The 20,699-nt window shown below is 44.9% G+C and overlaps 1 protein-coding gene across 1 annotated transcript in view; it reads left to right on the forward strand.

Annotated features, from left to right (window-relative positions):
- TXLNG (taxilin gamma) overlaps positions 1 to 20,699 on the forward strand; it is an 89,573-nt gene that overhangs the window by 10,007 nt on the left and 58,867 nt on the right. The window lies entirely within an intron of this gene.

Here is a 20,699-nt window from a genome sequence, read left to right on the forward strand (position 1 = left end):
ATGCCAATGTAATGGCACCTATTGATGGAATTCAAGTATCATTGTAACAAAGGCAGCAGCTGGGTATCTAGTAAAGAGGGAGCGATTGTTTTGCTAATAAGGGAAAATAATTTCTTTTTCATACAACTTTTAATCACCCTTATTGCTGCATGTTTACTCTTGGAAGTCGTCTTTTTTTATTTCTTTTTTCTGGCAGTGAGTGAGTGGTTATCATATCACATCCAGTTCAACTCCTGTTGGATTACCCAAGATTATCTTAATTTGTTGTGCCATCTGTCTCTTGCAGATTATGAATATTTACTGCTCACTCAGATCTGTTACTGCTTCAAGGACAACTCTTATTTTGTAGGATTAAAGTCAAACATTATTTCTTTATATTAAAATGTAAAAAAAAAAAATCATACTTGCCTGCTCTGTGCAAAGATATTGTACAGAGTGGCCTCTTTTATGCCCCCCCCCCCCCCCCCACTAGTACTGTCCACTGCTTCTCCTCTGTGTGGCCCCACAGCAAATTGCTTGCTATGGGGGCAAACATGCGGGTTCACTTCGAGCTGTGTTGTATGCATCTATCGAAGCACATGGTGTGACTTAACCCCACTCCCCGCTCTCTCCTCCCAGGATTGGATTTACAGTGGCACCCACTGCTGCCTGATCCTCCTGTAGGATGAGTACTACTACAGTCGGGCACAGTACTGGATCGATATAGGACTCGGGTAAGTAATTTGGGGGGGGGGGGGGGCAGCTAGTGGAATTTTTTTTTCCTTAATGCTGAGATTGCATTAAAGTAAACCTTTGAACTTAGAACCATTTTAAGGCTCACATTTGACATTTTGAGCTCTCGATGCAGTGCAATTTGGATCGCAGGCAGAATCACGGGTTCTGCACAAAATTCCAAAACTCCAAATGTGAATGGTGTCTAAAGCAGTAGTAAATTTTGGAAAAAAGAAATAAATAAAAAATTTCTTTTTAAGGTAATATCATAATGCACTAGCAAATTATGAGAGATATACCTTAAAATGAAGCTCTGTAGCTGAGTGCTGTCACGGCTGACAGGGCTTTCATCGTCGCCTGGTCTTCCGAGTTTGCATGCTGCAGCTATTTGAATTTCTGAGCCAAGATGATGTTGCTACTGCGCATAAGCATAGGAGCTGCAGCACAGCGCTCCGCATGGACAACATGACCTCCCTTCTGGGTGCTGTGCGCATGTGGCAGTGACATCACCAGCTGCAGAAATGGTGAATATCTCCTAGACGGTGCACATTTAGGAGATATTCCTCATACCTACAGGTGTTATAAGATTACCTGTAGGTAAGAGTTGTTTGCTACCACTTCAAAATACTAGGGTTTGTTTTCCAGAATGCAAGCTTTATGGTGGCATTCCAACCCAAAAGTGGAACTCTTGTTCACATGCTCCCCACCTCCGGTGCCACATTTGGCACCTTTCAGGGTGGCACGGGGTACCTGTTTTTGACAGGTCCCATTCCCCACTTCTGGAGCCTTCTGTATGCAGGCCAACTGATTGGCTGACCAACTAATCGATTATGAAAATAGTTAACTGTTTTCATAATCCATTAGTTGTCATTTACTTTCGGCCCTAAAACACCACTGAGGGAAGCCATAGGCTCTTGCTGCATTTGGTGTAATTACTGGGAGTTGGGAGGAGAATATCTGACTTGCACAAGTGTCTCCTATTATGTTGGCTTGCTAAGGCGACACCAGCAAACGGGCATGGGGTGCCAGTGGCATGTTACCGGCCACAGAAGAAAAAAAAAATGGCAATTTCTAAAAAAAAAAAAAATAATTAAAAAAAATAAATAAAAAAATAAAAGATTCCTACAATGTAAGTGTGGACTTTTTTTCTCAAAAGAAAAAAAGTAAAATGTGAAATTTTAATATCACTTGGAGCCCTTTCCCACTGACAGTGTGGCTGCGTTAGTAGTAAAGCGCTGCTAGTTTTAGCAGCACTTTACTGTCATTTTAGAGTTGCTTTTCGCCCACTAGCAGGGTGCTTTTAGACCCCCGCAATCAGCCGAATAAAGGGTTAAATGTGCCACTGCCAAAGAGCTTTGCAGGTGCTTCGGCGGCGCTGCCCATTGATTTAGAAGATTCTGCTTGCAAGATTTTTTTTTTTTAAGGTCCTACCAGTGCAGCGCCCTCGTCTTAAAGCACTCGGACTCTCACACTGGGACTGCAGATAAGGCAACTTTCGTGCCCTTTACAGGTGCTATTTTTAGCGCTAAAGTGCCCGAAAAACACCTCCAGTGTGAAAGGGGTCCTACAGCTACTATTATACATGCATAATAAAAACAAACCAAACTATAATTCTTTGAAGATTGATCACTTTCTAATTGGCTTCAGGGTTCTTGGCTCTTTAAAACGTGAAGAACGCTTACTAGGATACACCCTCTATTTAACTGCACCTGGGATTTTGTCAATTATGTTAATTGAGCTCCTTCTGTATTATACAATACTTTAATTTTTACTGGTTAAGGAAATACAAAGGACAGACTTGCAGTATGCTAAAAACACCCTATGCTTTTAAATAGCAATGTGCCTAGGCAAAGTAATAGGCTCGCTTCATAACAATAGGCAACTCTGTATTTCCTTTCCCCAACATCCCTCAAGCGCTTTCCACTACCAGAGCCCCCAGAAAACCCTGTGTAAGTCTGTTTCTGCAAAATAATGTACACATGGCTATATAAACCTCACTCCTTTAAAATACAGCTCTCAGGCCTGGTGATCAGATGCTTGGGTAGCTAGTTCAGCATTATTGAAGATGTGAGTGTGCTGTGTGTTTCTCGCAGAAATACACACATTTATTAGAGCACAGGGAAGGTAGCTACAGGATGATTATTGTGGCTGTTATGAAAAAAAAGTGTTAGTTTGCCTTGATGAGGTGGAAAACCGTTCACTTTAAAGTGTTACTAAACCCAGGAGTCTGCATTCACTATATCTGGTCTCCCACAGTACACAGAACATGGAAATACAGTAGTTTTAGTAAATATTTTTCTCGTCAGCAGTAAATAGCAGTCTTATGACTACAACCAGTTTCTGGCCGGGCATTGACCCCTGACCCTCTGTCTGAACAGTACTGATTGGCCGATCACATGCAGTGCCTTGAAAAGTATTCATACCCCTTGAGATTTTTCACATTTTGCCATGTTACAGCCAAAAACATGTATTTATAGACCAACACAAAATTGCATGCACTTGTGAAGTGGAAGGAAAATGATAAATGGTTTTCAAAATTTTTTACAACTATATATGTGTGGCGTGCATTTGTATTCAGCCACCTTTTACTCTGATACCCCTGACTAAAATCCAATGGAACAAATTGCCTTCAGAAGTCACCCTAGAGTGCAGCTGTGTGTAAATTATCTCAGTATAAATACAGCTGTTCTGTGAAGCCCTCAGAGGGTTGCTAGAGAACCTTTAGTGAACAAACAGCATTATGAAGCCCAAGGAATACAGGTCAGGGATAAAGTTGTGGAGCAGTTTAAAGCAGGCTTAGGTTATAAAAATAAATAAATAATAATAATAATTCCCAAGCTTTGAACATCTCACGGAGCACTGGTCAATCCATCATCCGAAAATGGGACGAGTATGGCACAACTGCAAACCTACCAAGACATGACCGTTCTCCTAAACTGATAGACCAGGCAAGGAGAGCATTAATCGGAGAAGCAGCCAAGAAGCTCATGGTAACTCTGGAGGAGCTGCAGAGATCCACAGGACAACTATTCGTAGTGTACCCCACAAATCTGACCTTTATGGAAGAGGGGCAAGAAGAAAGCCACTGTTGAGAGAGCCATAAGAAATCCCATTTGCGGTTTGCGAGAAGACATGTGGGAGATGCTGAAAACGTGAAAGAAGGTGCTCTGGTCAAATGAGACCAAAATTAAACTTTTTGGCATTAAACCAAAATGCTGTATGTGCACATTGCCCTGAACACACGGTCCCCACCGTGAATCATGGTGGTGGCAGCAGCATCATGTTGTGGGGATATTTTTCTTCAGCAGGGACAGGAAAGTTGGTCAGAGCTGATGGAAAGATGGATGGAGCCAAATACAGGGCAATCTTAGAAGAAAGCTTGTTAGTCTGCAAAGGACTTGAGACTGGGGTGGAGGTTGTCCAGCAGGACAACGACCCTAAACATACAGTCCAGACTTAAATCCAATTAGGAATCTGTGACGAGACTTGAACATTTCTATTCACAGATGCTCTCCATCCAATCTTATAGAGCTTGAGCTATTTTGCAAAGAATGGGTACCAAATTTCTGTCTATATGTGCAAAGCTGGTAGAGGGCTCCCCAAAAAGACTTGCAGCTGTAGATGCAGCAAAAGATGGTTCTACAAAGTATTGGGGGGCTGAATACAAATGCACATTATAATTTTCACATATTTGTAAAAAATGTTAAACCATTTATCATTTTTCTTCCACTTCACAATTATGTGCCACTTTTTTTGTGTCTGTCACATAAAATCCAAATAAAATAAATTTACGTTTTTGGTTGTAACGCAACAAAATGTGAAAAATCTCAAGGGGTATGAATACTTTTTCAAAGCACTGTACACCCTCCCCCTAAAAAAGCTCTAGCAATACACATCAAACTGAGCATGTGCAGAGTGTCTCTAAGGCTCTGTACCATCAGTAGATGGATTGGGGATTGTGAAAGAAGGGGAGGATCAGAGAAGACAGGATCAAAAAGCCTTATTACACAATGCACGGGATTAACCCCCCTTAGGTATCACAGTGGGTAGAACACGCATGCTTGTTTACTGAATATACAGTCTGATTTTACTGTTGTAGGTTTAGTAAAACTGACCTGGTTTATGCTATTACTTTTACTTATGTTGGTCCACTACAGTGCCTTTCTTTTGGGCTGTATTCTATTACGTCCCCCCAAAAAAAAGTAAATAAATCAAATGTGATTTTCAGTTTGTCCGTTGAAGGCCATTCAAAATGAGTGAGCTGCACAGCATATTGTGCATGGGATCACTAAAGTGTGAGTACCGTCTCATGCTGAACTCCAGACAAATGCTACAAGAACACCAGTGAATGCATTTTATATATTTTATTGTTAAAACCTGAATTCGACTATACTTCACCCATCTATAGTCCCCCTGAGCAGCAACAGTTGGTGAGAAACTTGGGGTATTATTGTGCGCCATCATGTGTCTTTCATTTACATGCACTGAAAGGTAAAGTGGTAACTTTACTTACCTTCTCACTGGTGCCAGTAGAGCTGCACGATTAATTGTTAAAAAAATTTAATAAAAAAAAACACGATCTCGATTCAAACCCCCCTCTTAATCTGCCATTTTCACAATTCATGTAACAAGTGCAGATCAGTTCTCTGCTCAGAGCTGTCAAAAAATCGTTTGATATAAAAACCAAAGGGGTCTGTAAATGAGGTCAGTTTAACCCACTTAGACTTGAGCCTTTTTCTGCTACTTGTTGCTTACAAGTTAGTCAGTATTTTTTGCTAGAGAGCCCCCAAACATTTTATATATATATACAGTGGTGTGAAAAAGAGTTTGCCCCCTTCCTCATTTCCTGTTCCTTTGCATGTTTGTCACACTTAAGTGTTTCGGAACATCAAACCAATTTAAACAATAGTCAAGGACAACACAAGTAAACACAAAATGCAATTTGTAAATTAAGGTGTTTATTATTAAAGGTGAAAAAAAATCCAAACCATCATGGCCCTGTGTGAAAAAGTGATTGCCCCCTAAACCTAATAACTGGTTGGGCCACCCTTAGCAGCAACAACTGCAACCAAGCGTTTGCGATAACGTGCAATGAGGCTTTTACAGCGTCCTGGAGGAATTTTGGCCCACTCATCTTTGCAGAATTGTCCTAATTCAGTTACATTAGAGGGTTTTCGAGCATGAACGGCCTTTTTAAGGTCATACCACAGCATCTCAATAGGATTCAGGTCAGGACTTTGGCTAGGCCACTCCAAAGTCTTCATTTTGTTTTTCTTCAGCCATTCGGTGGTGGACTTGCTGGTGTGTTTAGGATCATTGTCCTGCTGCAGAACCCAAGTTCGTTTCAGCTTGAGTACACGAACAGATGGTCGGACATTCTCCTTCAGGATCTCTTGGTAGACAGCAGAATTCATAGTTCCTTTTATCACGGCAAGTCTTCCAGGTCCTGAAGCAGCAAAACAGCCCCAGACCATCACACTACCACCACCATATTTTACTGTTGGTATAATGTTCTTTTTATGAAATGCAGTGTTCCTTCTACGCCAGATATACTTGGACACACACCTTCCAAAGAGTTCCACTTTTGTCTCATCGGTCCACAGAATGTTGTCCCAAAAGTCTTGGGGATCATCAAGATGTGTTGTGGAGAAATTGAGACGAGCTTTGATGTTCTTTTTGCTCAGCAGTGGTTTTCTCCTTGGAACTCTGCCATGCAGGCCATTTTTGCCCAGTCTTTTCCTGATGGTGGAGGCATGAACGCTGACCTTAACTGAGGCAAGTGAGGCCTGCAGTTCCTTGGACGTTGTTGTGGGGTCTTTTGTGACCTCTTGGATGAGTCGTCGCTGCACTCTTGGGGTAATTTTGGGCGGCCGGCCACTCCTGGGAAGGTTCACCACTGTTCCATGTCTTCGCCATTTGTGGATAATGGCTCTCACTGTGGTTCGCTGGATTCCCAAAGCTTTGGAAATGGCTTTATAACCCTTTCCAGACTGATAGATCTCAATTACTTTCTTTCTCAATTGTTCCTGAATTTCTTTGGGTCTCGGCATGATGTGTAGCTTTTAAGGATCTTCTGGTGGACCTTACTGTGTCAAGCAGCTCCTATTTAAGTGATGCCTTGATTGTGAACAGGTGTGGCAATAATCAGGCCTGGGTGTGGCTAGAGAAATTGAACTCAGGTGTGGACAACCACAGTTATAGTATGTTTTAACAAGGGGGGCAATCACTTTTTCACACAGGGCCATGATGGTTTGGATTTTTTTTCACCTTTAATAATAAACACCTTCATTTACAAATTGCATTTTGTGTTTACTTGTGTTGTCCTTGACTATTGTTTAAATTGGTTTGATGTTCCGAAACACTTAAGTGTGACAAACATGCAAAGGAACAGGAAATGAGGAAGGGGGCAAACACTTTTTCATACCTGTGTGTGTGTGTGTGTGTGTGTGTGTATATATATATAAATTAGCAGAGACTGTAGAGAATAAAATGGCGATCATTACATGTTTTATGTTGCACTGTATTTGCGCAGCAGTCTTTCAAACCCAATTTTTTGGGGAAAGCTAACACTTCAATAAAATTTTTTTTGGAAAACATTAAAGTTGGCCTATTTTTTTTTTTTCTTGTATAACGTAAGATATGTCAATCATTTTTATTCTAAGCCAAAAAATTGACTCTAATTTTACCCAGAATTGTGCATCTCTAAATGCCAGCATCCTCTCCCTGAGTGCTGGACTTCACGCATCTCCATTGGTTGGCATGGGGTGTTGTAACTCCTGCTGCAGTCGTCAGTCATCCCAGAGTACAGGAACCATGCATGTACACAACTCCATTTATGTGCCGCTGAAGACTGCGAGCATGCAAGTAGCTGTATTTATTCGCAGAAAAGACATTGCCTGTCTCTTCTCTAATGAAAGCCTGCCTGCTCATAGTATGTTGTAAAATGCCTTCAGTTCCGCTTTAAGCAAATGCGCGCACTGTAAAAGTAAATTAAGTAGCATTTTACTATAAAAAAGATGAACCCAACGTTTCTCTCTTTAAATGTGCTCTCTCTCCCCCCTTTTCTTTCATTTTATTGTGATCTTTAGGGTTGTCCCGATACCGGGCATTTGCATGAGTACTTTTACTCGCACAAATGCTCCCAATGCTTGACCCGATACTTGGAAGAGGTGGGCTGAGTCAGAGGCTGCACGCAACCGGAAGTCGGTGGGTGGAGTCAGTGGGCGGAGTCAGCGGAAAGTGAGTCCATAACTGCAGTGGAACTATCTAGGTAAGCTGGCAGGGGTGCAGAGCGCAGCCACATCGTGATCAGAGCCCGTTGCATTCGGTGGTCGAACATCCCAACGCTCATTTTGGTACACCCAGACCCAGTAAGCCAACAGCGGACATCTTGTTACACCCAGCCCATATAGTTCGGGCTGGGTGTAACAAGATGTCCACTGCTGCTTACTGTGGCTGAGTGCAGGGTGTACCAAGATGGGCGTTGCAGCATAGCATTACAAAATAAATACTTTCCTCTCATGTTATTTATTGCTGCATTTCAGTGCCCATCAGTCAAACTGTCACATGACATTTAAAAAAAAGTATTGGTACTTGTCTTAAAGTGGTATCGGGACAACCCTAGTGATCTTGTTTGTGTGTGTAATATATATATATATATATATATATAATTTTTTTTTATTTATTTTTTTGTGTTGTGATTCCTGCGAGTCTGGTCATTGTAATAAAGTCTGGCAGTTTAGTTCTGTAAGTAAAACTAGTTAAATTATTTTCTTTGGGAAAGGCACCAGAAACTTCTTCTAGAGATCTGTTTTCATATGTAGTAATCTCCTAAATGCCCCTAAGCAGTCTGATGGAGGTTGTATGTTGCAATCCCAGTGACTCAGTTCACGCAATTCCTCAAGCTGCTTTGCATGTAGAAGCAGTGACCTAAGTAGTGTGCTTGTGTGGTGTTCAGTGTCTATTTGTCTAATATAGTTAGCTGTGCAGTGAACCTTTCAGTTCACTGGAACTGCCTGATAACTATAGCTGCCTACCGTGTTCACTGTAATATATAACAGGTGTGGTTATGAGTGGTTTTGTGGTCACTAAAAAAATAGTAGTGTGTGCTAGAATGTCAATTGAGACTTCTAGATGAATAGTTTATCCATTCTCGGTGATCACTCTCTGTATAGGTTACCCTACTATGTACAGTATATTACTGACTAAAATGGGCAGTAATAGTTGCAGCTTGTTTGGTTTACCTTTTTTGTATTATTCTTTACCAAAGTTTGGCCTGCTTTTTTGACTTTATTAAATTACATTTACTTCTAGTCTGGTGTTGGTAATGCAGAAATTTGAAATACCGGCTACTGTTAAAGCGTTTTTAAAGGCAAAAATGTTTTTTTATTTAAATAAACATATAATACTCGCCTGTTCTTTGCAATGATATTGTACGGAGTGTCCCCGAATCGCCTCATCTGAGGTCCCCCTGCAGGCGATATTGGCTCCTCATCCTTCTGTGTCTGCCACTTGCTTTGGGGGCAGACCTGCGGGCTCACACCTGGCTCAGGCTCTGTGTGTCCATAAATACATACAGAGCGTCTGGCCCCCTCCCTGCTCTCTGCTCACAGGATTTGACTGACTGCAGCAGGAGCAAACGGCAAGTGGCAAAATGTTTTTTTCCCATAAAAAAACTTTGATTCCTCACCAAATTGTCATACACTAAACAAAAACATCGGAAGGACATACTAAAACATATATAGGCCTGCAATTAACGATTACTTTCATAATCTATTAGTTTGCCAATTTTTTGATTGGATAAATACCAAAAAATAAAAGTTTGTATGATTTAGCTAATTTGTAAAGTAAAAAAAAAAATGACAATTTATTATCGAATATCTATATGCAGTGGTAAATATACATAACCCGATATATGGTTAGTGCAGGGCTTGACAAATTTGCTTAGAATCAAGGAGCCAGCCCAGCACCCAGAACTGCTTGTCCAGGGCGTCGGGCAATAATAATTGCTCACGCCTGGTGCAAAGTGAAAAAAGACAAAGAAAATGTATAAAACAAAAAAGGTGTGTTTTTTTTTGTTTTTTTTTTTCCTAAGATTTTGCAGTTATTTTTCTCCTTCACTGATGTGCGCTGATGGATGGCACTGACAGGGGCACTGATGGGCTACTTGTACTGGCCGTACACTAACACATTTTTCCTTCGAAAATGTTAGGTTTTCTAATCATTAGTAGGGTTAAATCGACATTGGATTTTTTTTTACCACAGTGGTGGGAAAATTTGTAGGAGCAGAATAGAAAACTTTTCAAGGTCGAACGAATTTTCAGACATTTATATGTGGTTTTCGTTCAGAAATGACATGCTTTTTAAAATTTTAATGTTAAAAGCAAGTGAAGTTTTAAAATGACATACATCCATTTATATGATGTACAAATAATTTTTTAGATGAATTACATTGGATATAAAAAGTCTACACAGCCCTGTTTAAAATGTCAGGTTTCTGTGATGTAAAAGAAAGAGACAAAGATAAATCATTTCAAAACTTTTTCCACCTTTTGAATGTGACCTATAAACTGTACAATCAATTGAAAAACAAACTGAAATCTTTTAATGGGGGGGGGGGGGGAGGGGGGGTCATTCAAACTCCTGTTTAACCACTTGCCTACCAGACACTAACACCCCCTTCCTGCCCAAGCTATTTTTAAGCTTTCAGTGCTGTTGCACTTTGAATGACAATTGCATGGTCATGCTACGCTGTACCCAAACAATTTTTTTTTTATCATTTTCACACAAAAAGAGCTTTCTTTTGGTGGTATTTAATCACTGCTGGGTTTTTTATTTTTTTTTACAAAAAAGACCAAAAATTTTGAAAAAGTGTTTTTACTTTTTTTCCTGTCAGTAAATTGTGTAAGTAAGTAATTTTTCACCTTCACTGATGTGTGCTGTTGAGGCAGCACCGATGGGCATTGAGGTGGCACTGATGAGGAGGCACTAATATGCTGCACTTATGGGCACTGTTGGGCAACACTGATGGGCACGGATAGGCGGTACAGATGGGCATCAATGGGTGGCACTGATGTGTGACACTGGGCATTGATGGGCAGCAGTAATGGGCATTGCTGGGCAGCACTGATAGCCATGCCAGTCAGTGATGGCAAATGGGCACTGATGACTGGCAATAGTGGGCACTGTATTGTGACACTATATTTCTTTATTGTAATCAGGGCACTGATGATCAGTGCCCTGATTACATTCCTAGATGTTCCCCTGCGAGGAGATGCCGCTGATCGGCTCTCCTCGCCACACACTCTGTCAGTGTGCGGCAAGGAGAGCTGATTACCGGCATTTCCGTGTTTGAATGTGACCGGCTGGGATTGGAAACAGCCGATCACTTCCTTAAAGAGCCGCAGACGTGGCTCTTTACACAGATCGGGGTCACGCCGTGTCCTAGCAACACAGCGCAGCCGTGAGAGTGGCCATTCTGGGATGCCGTCATATGACAGCGTCCCAGAACAAGAGTCGCATCGCCCCACCATCATTTGACTGTTGAGCGGGCAGCAACCAGTTAAATAGGAGTTTGTACATAGCTGCCATCATTTAAATTGCCTCTGATTAACCCCAAAGTTCAGCTGTTCTAGTAGGTGTTTCCTGACGTTTTCTTAGTCGCATCCTACAACAAAAGCCAAGGTCCACAGAGAGCTTCCAAAGCAACAGAGGGATCTCATTGTAAAAAGGTATCAGAAGAAGGATACAAAAGAATTTCCAAGGTATTAGATATATACCATGGAACACGGTGAAGACAGTCCTCATCAATTGGAGAAAATATTGCACAACAATGACATTACCAAGAACTGGGCATCCCTCCAAAATTGATGAGAAGAAAACTGGTCAAAGAGGCTGCCAAGAGGCCTACAGGAGCATTAAAGGAGCTGCAGGAATATGTGGCAAGTACTGGCTGTGTGCTACATGTGACAGTACTCTCCTGTATTCTTCATATGTCTGGGCTATACGAGGTAGAGTGGCAAGATGGTTTCTTACAAAGAAAAACATCCAAGCCCGGCTAAATTTTGAAAAACGAATCTAAAGCCTCCCCAAAACATGTGCGAAAATGTGTTGGGGTCTGATAAAACCAAGGTTGAGCTTTTTGGCCATAATTCCTAAAGATATGTTTGGCGCAGAAACAACACTACCCATCACCAAAAGAACACCATACCCAGAGGGAAGCATGATGGTGGCAGCATCCTGCTTTGGGACTGTTTTGGGGAACTTCATCTTTCAGCATGGCAATGACCCAAAGCATACATCCAAATTAACAAAGGAATGGGTTCACCAGAAGAAGATTAAAGTTTTGGAATGGCCCAGCCTGTGCCCAGACCTGAATCAGATTTGAAAATCTGTGGTGTGATCTGAAGAGGGCTGTGCACAGGAGATCTGCAATCCGCAATCTGACAGATTTTGAGTATTTTTTGCAAAGGATGGGAAAATATTGCCAAGTCAAGATGTGCCATGCTGATAGACTCACCCAAAAAGACTGAGTGCTGTAATGAAATCAAAAGGTGCTTCAACAAAGTATTAATTTAGGGTGTGCACACTTGTGCAACCATATTATTTTATTTTTACTCCTCCCCCCCCCCCACCTAAAGATTTCAGTTTTGTTATTCAACAGTTTATAGGTCACATTAAAGGTGGAAAAAGTTCTGAAAATGATTATTTATCCTTGGCTCTTTTTTTTTTTACATCACAGAAACCTGACATTTTAACGGGTGTATAGACTGTTCCCACTTCTGGGAGTCCGCAACGCCGGCCTGCAAGGTCACTGCGGGGCTCTCTCCTTCTGACCGGGCCAGTAGGAGAGAGAAGCAGGGCCTCGCTTATGCGCAGTAGGGTTCCCGGAGTGAAGCCTAAGGCTACACTGCTGGGTCCCCTTACCTGCAATGGCGGCAGCAGTACCTGACGGCTAATGGAAACATCAGCTGGGGTGCCAACATCGCTGGACTCCAGGACAGGTAAGTGTCCTATTATTAAAAACCAGCAGCTGCAGTATGTGTAGCTGCTGGCTTTTTTTTTTTTTTTTTTTTTTTTTTTTTTTTGGGCAGACCTCCTCTTTAATATAATTTATGCTTTTGTGGATTCTGTGACCCTTTTGTAGTGCAAGAGCCTAACTAAAATAATCCATTTATACACTGCATGTAATATCAAGGTGCCTTTAAACAAGGCAGATCCCTATTCTAACAGGGAAGTACAGAGAGATAGTCTGTTCCCACCAGTAATCAGGAACAGCGATCTCTATGTACTCCCTGTCAGTCCATCCCCACACAGAAAGCACCTCCTTAGGACACACTTAACCATTTGATCGCCACTGGGGTTAACACCTTCCATTTATACAGTGATCAGTTTTTTGTTTTGTTTTTTTAACACTGATAGGTGTCACTTGGGTAAGATTTGTCTGCTCCAATGTCGCAGTCCCGCTAAAAATCGCTGATCTGTTCTATTACCAGTAAAAAAAAAAAAGTCCCTCAATCTATCTAGACACTAAGTTTTGCATAAATCAATATACGCTTATTGGGATTTTTATTTTTTTTTGTACCCAAAAATATGTAGGAGAATACATATTGGCCTAAACTAATGAATACCTTTTTGTTTTCTCTTATATTCACTGACCGACACAGCTCCCCTCTTAGCCATTGGGTTGTTATGCCCACCACTAGGAGAATACTAGGCATTAGTTGTTATATAACACTCAGAACTCTTTAGTTCCGCCCAGGGGGCGGTCCCTTGGGCAACAACCCTCCAGCCTGCCATGCAGTCGTCAGTTTTATTTTGCCTAGTGAAGGAGAAGGACTTAGGAACCCTGCAGGCCCATCTGTCCGTGCTTTTTTTTTTTTTTCTGCTGAAGCGTGACTTTTTGCACAAGATGATTGATCCTGTGATCTACTATCAACAGCCGGCTGGGTGACAGGCTGGATACACTTATCCTTGTAGTCTTCCCAGTCTGGCCATCGAGCGTGGGCAGGCCGCAGCTACGCGCTAGGCAGGCCATGACGAAACCTGAGCTCCAGAGGAGGTCGTGAGCTTTTATGCTCCGGGGCATACATATGACCGGGCTACTGATGTCTGCGTCACGGTATGCCGGGCCAGTAGCCACCCTGTACTGATCAGTGAGTGGGTCTGTGATGGAATGTCTCCCAGCTCTTCAGGACTGCTAAGTACAGCTCTCCCTGCCTCGGCAGGGCTGAGCAGCTGGGCATTCCCTGGGAGGTCGATTTGGGGGTCCCTCACCTCCCTCTCTTCTCTTCCTGTTCTCCTCTTCCTCCCCCCTTTCCATCTGGGGATGCTGCTGAGTGTTGTGTGTGTCTATGAAGGGACTCTCTGGAGGGGCTCTCACCTGGGGGGATGGGGGGTTGCACTGGCTAGCTGGTCCTGTTCTTCATGCCCCTGGAAGGTGTCTGTGAGGCCATGCTGGTGTCTTACGCAGCGCTATGCTCAACGCCATTGTTTTCTCCCTGTACCTCATGGAGCTGCTTTCGACTGCCATTTTAGGTGTGGGCAAGGGCAGCATGCTCTCCTGGGCTTCAGCGGCCATTTTCCTGGTGATTGTTCCTATACAGGACACCGGCGGCCATTATCTTGAAGCCTGAACACGGTTTTTAGTGTTCTCTAGCGGCAGCATGTTCTCCTGTGCTCTCACAGCCATTTTCCCTGTGTTTTATGTCCTTGTGTTGGACGCTGGGCGGTCATTTTCTTGAAGCCTGAGCACACTTCAGAGCGGTTTTAGGGCCATTTGCAGCTGCTTCCACCGACACAGCACTGTTTCCTCTTCACCTGGGAGCCAACAGGGACTACAGGCACTGCCTGCTGTATAGCGCAGAACTCCTCAGGGTGGTGAGTTCGGTGGGAAAGAGCCCCTCAGCCAGCGGCAGTAAGGATGGTGGGACTGTCACTGTCCTAAGTCCCCTTCGGGTGGCAGACAGGGTAGGGTCAGCATGGCTTCAGAAACTGGTGTGTTTCTTCCCCCGAAATCCAGGCAATTGCAACCGGGTCGTCTGCGAACTGCGCAGTGCCCATGGACACCCTGACGGCGGTCCTCAATTCGTTCGTTGCCAAGAAAGGTCCAAAGAAGCAGCCCCTGCCCCTCCCATCCTTTGGGTAGAGCTCTGACGCAGACTCGGGTCCTGCTGAGGCTGGTGACCCCTGCTCTGTCCTGCCAGATGACGCTGACCAGGACAGTGAGGATGAGTCCCCGTCCAGGTCCGTGCACGACAAAGTGCTTGTTGGGGCACTTATCACAGCTGTGCGTGATACCCTGAAGTTTCAGGAGCCAGCAGATCCCGCTGCAGATGTAGCGGTCCCCTTTGGGTCCCGCAAGCCAGTACGTTCACCTAAGGTGTTCCCGTATCTGACTGATTTTGACAAGTTAATTTACAAGGAATGGGGTTGCCTGCAACGGACCTTTTCGGTCCCCAAATCCATGGCAGTGCGTTACCCCTTTGAGGAAAACCTCAAGAAGTGGTCGGCTCCTCCAGTCGTGGACCCCGCAGTATTCAGGTTAAGTAAAGTAACTACGATCCCGGTATAGGGGACTGGACTGTAGGCAGTGGCTCGTTCCTTGTTTACGGTTGTGGGGTCAGCTGTGCGACCAGTACTGGCATCCACACTTGTGTCGCAGACACTAACTGAGTGGGCATAACTGTTACACCACGAATTGGGAGAGCAACAGTCTTCTTCTGTCTGCGTGGAACTAGCAGACCAACTAGTGCAAGGCCTTAAGTACGTTTGACGGGGCCCTGGATACTCTTCCTCTGTTATCCAGGGCTTCAGTGTCAGCAGTGGTGCTGAGGCGCCTGATTTGGTTGAAATGGACGGATCTTCCCTCTTTGGAGCCTCTTTGGATGACATTATTAAAAATGCCACTGGTGGTAAGTGTACCCTACTCCCACAGACCAGGAAGGCTAAGAAGCCACGCCGTAGGCAAGGGCCCACTTTCTCCGCTCACAAATGGCTTTTTCGTCTGCCCGGGACTTCAGCTAAATGTCCCCAGCATGACAGGACGACCACGAAAGGACAAAAAACATCCCTGGAACCACAAGCCTGCGAACAAAAGTGCTACCACATAAAGGTTTGCCCCCACCTATGTCTCGGGTGGGGGGTCGCCTTCGGGGCTTTGCAGCTCAGTGGTCCTCTCGGCTATCTGACCAATGGGTCTGCAATCTGATTTCCCCAGGCTACAAGATAGTTTCTCTCTTGGGCGCCAAACAGATACTTCCCCTCCAGCATACCCGTATCCCTGGCTTGCCGGGAGGCCCTCTTGGGGGCAGCAAGGGACCTGCTGAGTCACGGGGTGGTTTTACCGGTTCCGGAACGTTTCCAGGGATTCTACTCAAATCTGTTTGAGTAGGGAACTACAATCTTGGACCTAAAAGCCCTCAATCACTTTGAAAGTGCAGAGGTTCATGGAATCGGTTCACTCAGTAGTCGCTGCACTCCATCAAGGGGACTCCCTGGCATCCTTAGACATCCAGGATGCGTATCTGCACATACCCATATGCCTTCAGCATCAAAAGTTTCTGCGCTTTGCAGTCAGGGAAGCCCACTGCCAGTTTGTGGCTCTTCCTTTTTGGTCTGGCATCAGCCCCCCGAGTCTTTACCAAGGTATTGGTTCCAGTTTTGGCGTTGCTGCGGCAACGTGGGATCGCGATCGTGGGATACCTAGACGATCTCCTCCTGAGGGCATCTTCTGCCTCAGAATTGGTGGAGGATGTGGCGAGCGATCACCATGCAGACCCTGCAAGAATTTGGGTGGCTGAACCTAAATAAGTCGGTGACTGTACCGACCCAGCGTCTGGAGTACTTGGGCTTGCTGCTGGATTCCAGGGAAGCGAGAGTTTTTCCCCCTTCAGACAAACTGCAGACTCTCAGATCTGTGGTAAAAAAAAAAACAGAGGAACCACAAGTGGTCCTCGCTCCTCTTCTGCATGTGAGTCCTGGGACTCATGGTAGCCTCCTTCGAGGCAGTACCATATGCCCAGTTCCACACCAGAGTCCTGCAGAAGGACATTTTGTCAAATGGGACAAATCTCAGTTGTCCCTGGATCGACAAATCCAGGTGAGCCAGTCAGAGATTCACTGATTTGGTGGCTGAGGTCCCCGGTGATTCAGTCTGGGAAGTCGTTCCTACCTCTGAAGTGGACGGTGATCACAACGGACGCCAGCCGATCCGGCTGGGGTGGAGTGATGGGGGTTCAGTCGGCTCAGGTCGGCGGAAGAATTAGAGTTGCCGATCAGTCTGCTCGAACTAAGAGCAATCAGACTGTGCCTCTCCACATGGTCGATGAGACTTCAGGGGCGTCCCATCAGGATCCAGTCAGACAACGCCACGGCTGTGGCATACGTCAATCACCAAGGGGGAACAAGAAGCTCAGCCACCGCATTGGAGGTCACTCACATAGTTTGTGGGCAGAGCGACGCGTACCGGCCCTGCCGGCCATTTACAATCCGGGAGTGGAGAACTGGCAGGCGGACTGAGTCGCCAGATGCCGGACCCAGGAGAATGGGCGTTGCATCTGGAGGTATTCAGGCTATTGTGCCTGAGGTGGTGCACACCAGACGTGGATCTTCTGGCTGCAAATTTCAGCCTTGGCTGTCCTTTTTTTTTTTTTTTTTTTTTTCTCCAGGGACCCCAGTCGGCTCACTCATTAGTGAGTACCTTTGTTCAGGGGGTCCGACATGTAGTCCCTCCGGTGCATCCACCGTTACCACCGTGGGATTTGAACCTGGTGTTCTCAGCGCTTCAAAAAACGCCGTTTAAAAATATCAGAGAGATTCCCCTGTTGACTTTCCCAGAAAGTGGTCTTTCTAGTGGCCATCACATCGGCCAGGAGGGTTTTGGAACTGGCGGCTTTGTCCTGCAAGTCGCCTTATCTGGTTATCCACAAGGATAAGGTGGTGTTGTGTCCGCAACAGTCTTTTCTACCGAAGGTGGTCTCGGCTTTTCATATCAATGAGAACATTGTATTACCATCACTGTGTCCTAAGCCGAAGCTCCCTAAGGAAGTGGCCCTTCACGCTCTGGACTTGGTTCGGGCTCTAAAGGTGTATTTGTCTGCCACTGCTCCCTTTTTGGAAGTCATTGTTTGTTTAGGTGGCTGGTCCCAAGAAAGGCATGGCGGTCTCGTCGGCCACCATTTCCAGGTGGTTCAGACAGATTGTAGTACAAGCCTACACCTTGAAGGGGCAGGTGCCCCCCTTTCTGGTCACGGCCCGATCCACAAGGGCAATCGGAACGTCTTGGGCCTTCCGACACCAAGCTTCTGTCGCTCAGGTGTGTAAAGTGGCGACCTGGTCGTCTGTCTACATGTTCTACAAGGTAGACGTCAGTGCAACAGCTGATGCCTGTTTTGGCCGCAAAGTTTTGCAGGCAGCCATATAGTTGCAATTGAATATGCAATATATTTTCTTTTTTCCTGGTTTTTCGATAAAAACGCAGTACCGTTTTGTTAGTGCGCTGTTGCATTACATTCCACAGTTTTGGTGCGGTTTTGGGTAGTCATTCCTGTTGTGAGGGTACCCTGGTTTTGTGGTGCATCTCTCCACACACTGTTTTTTGTGGGTAAAGTTTCACTAGTTCCCACTTGCCATTGTGGATCAAGTTTTTATGCTGTTTTCCCACCCCTCGTTCGGCATTGCTTGGGGACGTCCCAATGGCTAAGAGAGGAGCTGTGTCGGTTGGTGAATATAAGAGAAAATAGGATTTTTTTTTTTGTACTCACCGTAAAATCCTTTTCTCTGTAATTCACCGACCGATACAGCACCCACCACTCCTTTTTTCTCTTTACGTTATACTGCTTGTTGATGTACTGATGACTGCATGGCAGGTTGGAGGGTTGTTGCCCAAGGGACCGCCCCCCTGGGTGGAACTAAAGAGTTCTGAGTGTTATATAAAAACGAATGCCTAGTATTCTCCTAGTGGTGGGCATAACAACCCAATGGCTAAGAGAGGAGCTGTGTTGGTCGGTGACTTACAGAGAAAAGGATTTTATGGTGAGTTCAAAAAATTCAATTTTTTTGTTTGTTTTTTCTTAATGTATTATAGCAAAAAGTAAAAAATATTGTTTGTTTTTGCTTTTTTTTTTTTTGTCAGTCTTTTTTTGTTTATAGTGCAAAAAATAAAAACCGCAGAGGTGATCAAATACCACCAAAAGAAAGCTCTATTTGTGGAAAAAGAAAGGACGTCAATTTTTTATTTGGGAACAGCGTTGCACGCCTGTGCAATTGTCGGTTAAAGTAATGCAGTGCCGTGACGCAAAAAAATGGCCTGGTCATTAAGGGAGTATAACCTTTCAGTCCATAAGTGGTTAAAATGCAGGCAAAGCAAGTCATTCACAGCTGTTTCTTGTCAAATGGCAAGAATTGTCAGGTGTGTGTTGTTAATGGTTCCCCAAACACATCTTGCAAATATAGGAAATGTGTGGCAACCAAACTGTAGGGTACCACGTGATTTGCAAAAGTAGTACCGTATATACTCGAGTATAGGCCGACCCGAATATAAGCCGAGGCCCCCAATTTACCCCCAAAAAAACTGGCAAACTTATTGACTCGTGTATAAGCCGAGGGTGAGACATGCCTGTCCATCCCTGTGTGTGTGTCCGTCCATCCCTGTGTGTCCGTCCATCCCTGTGTGTCCGTCCATCCATCCCTGTGTGTGTGTGTGTCCATCCATCCATCCATCCCTGTGTGTGTGTGTGTCCATCCATCCATCCCTGTGTGTGTGTGTCCATCCATCCATCCATCCCTGTGTGTGTGTGTCTCCATCCATCCATCCATCCCTGTGTGTGTGTGTGTCTCCATCCATCCATCCATCCATCCCTGTGTGTGTGTGTCTCCATCCATCCATCCATCCCTGTGTGTGTGTGTGTATCCATCCATCCCTGTGTGTGTGTGTCTCCATCCATCCCTGTGTGTGTGTGTCTCCATCCATCCATCCCTGTGTGTGTGTGTCCGTGTGTGTGTGTGTGTGTGTGTGTGTGTGTGTGTGTGTGTCCAGCCTACCTGTGTCCCGAGCCTCCGTCCCGTGCCTTGCCTCCTTGCCTCCGTCCCGTGCCGTGCCTTGCCTCCGTCCCGTGTCGTGCCTTGCCTCCGTCCCGTCCCGTGCCGTGCCGTGCCTTGCCTCCGTCCCGTGCCTTGCCAGGATCGCCGCTCTTCGTCGGCGCCTCGGCGGCCATTGTAAAATTCAAAAGCCGCGCCTCCGCCTTCGCCTGTGATAGGCGGAACACTGAATTTCCCAGCAGCCTGTGTTCCGCCTATCACGGACATCGTCTCATCCTCGTCCGTAGTACGAGGATGAGACGATGTCCGTGATAGGCGGAACACAGGCTGCTGGGAAATTCAGTGTTGCCTTCGCCTGTGATAGGCGGAACACTGAATTTCCCAGCAGCCTGTGTTCCGCCTATCACGGACATCGTCTCATCCTCGTCCGTAGTACGAGGATGAGACGATGTCCGTGATAGGCGGAACACAGGCTGCTGGGAAATTCAGTGTTCCGCCTATCACAGGCGAAGGCGGAGCCGGAGGCGCGGCTTTTGAATTATAGAATGGCCGCTGTCTGTCTGCTCGACACGCTGATCGAGCAGGCAGACAGCGATGACTCGAGTATAAGCCGAGGGGGGCACTTTCAGCCTCAAAAAAGAGGCTGAAAATCTCGGCTTATACTCGAGTATATACGGTACTTGCTTTACTTTTTGTGTGTTTGGCAGCCCATTCAAATGAAATGGGTGTCAAAATTGGAATAAGAGGAACTCCACGGAAAAAATTTAATTTGTTTGCAACGTAAAAGTTATATTGGAAGAACCTGTTTGTCAAGGCTAGCTCCTTTGATTGAACTACCTAGGCAAAGATGCACAAATGATTAGTGACAGGAACTGGACCAAGTTTTGGTTGTTCTGGCACTGAAGGAAATTTTATATATTTTCTATTCAGTAGGGATGCACAGATACCAT

Source organism: Lithobates pipiens, unplaced genomic scaffold, assembly GCF_037356315.1.
Source record: "Lithobates pipiens isolate NorthernLeopardFrog02 unplaced genomic scaffold, aLitPip1_a1.2 Scaffold_16, whole genome shotgun sequence".
NCBI classification, from domain to species: Eukaryota; Metazoa; Chordata; class Amphibia; order Anura; family Ranidae; genus Lithobates; species Lithobates pipiens.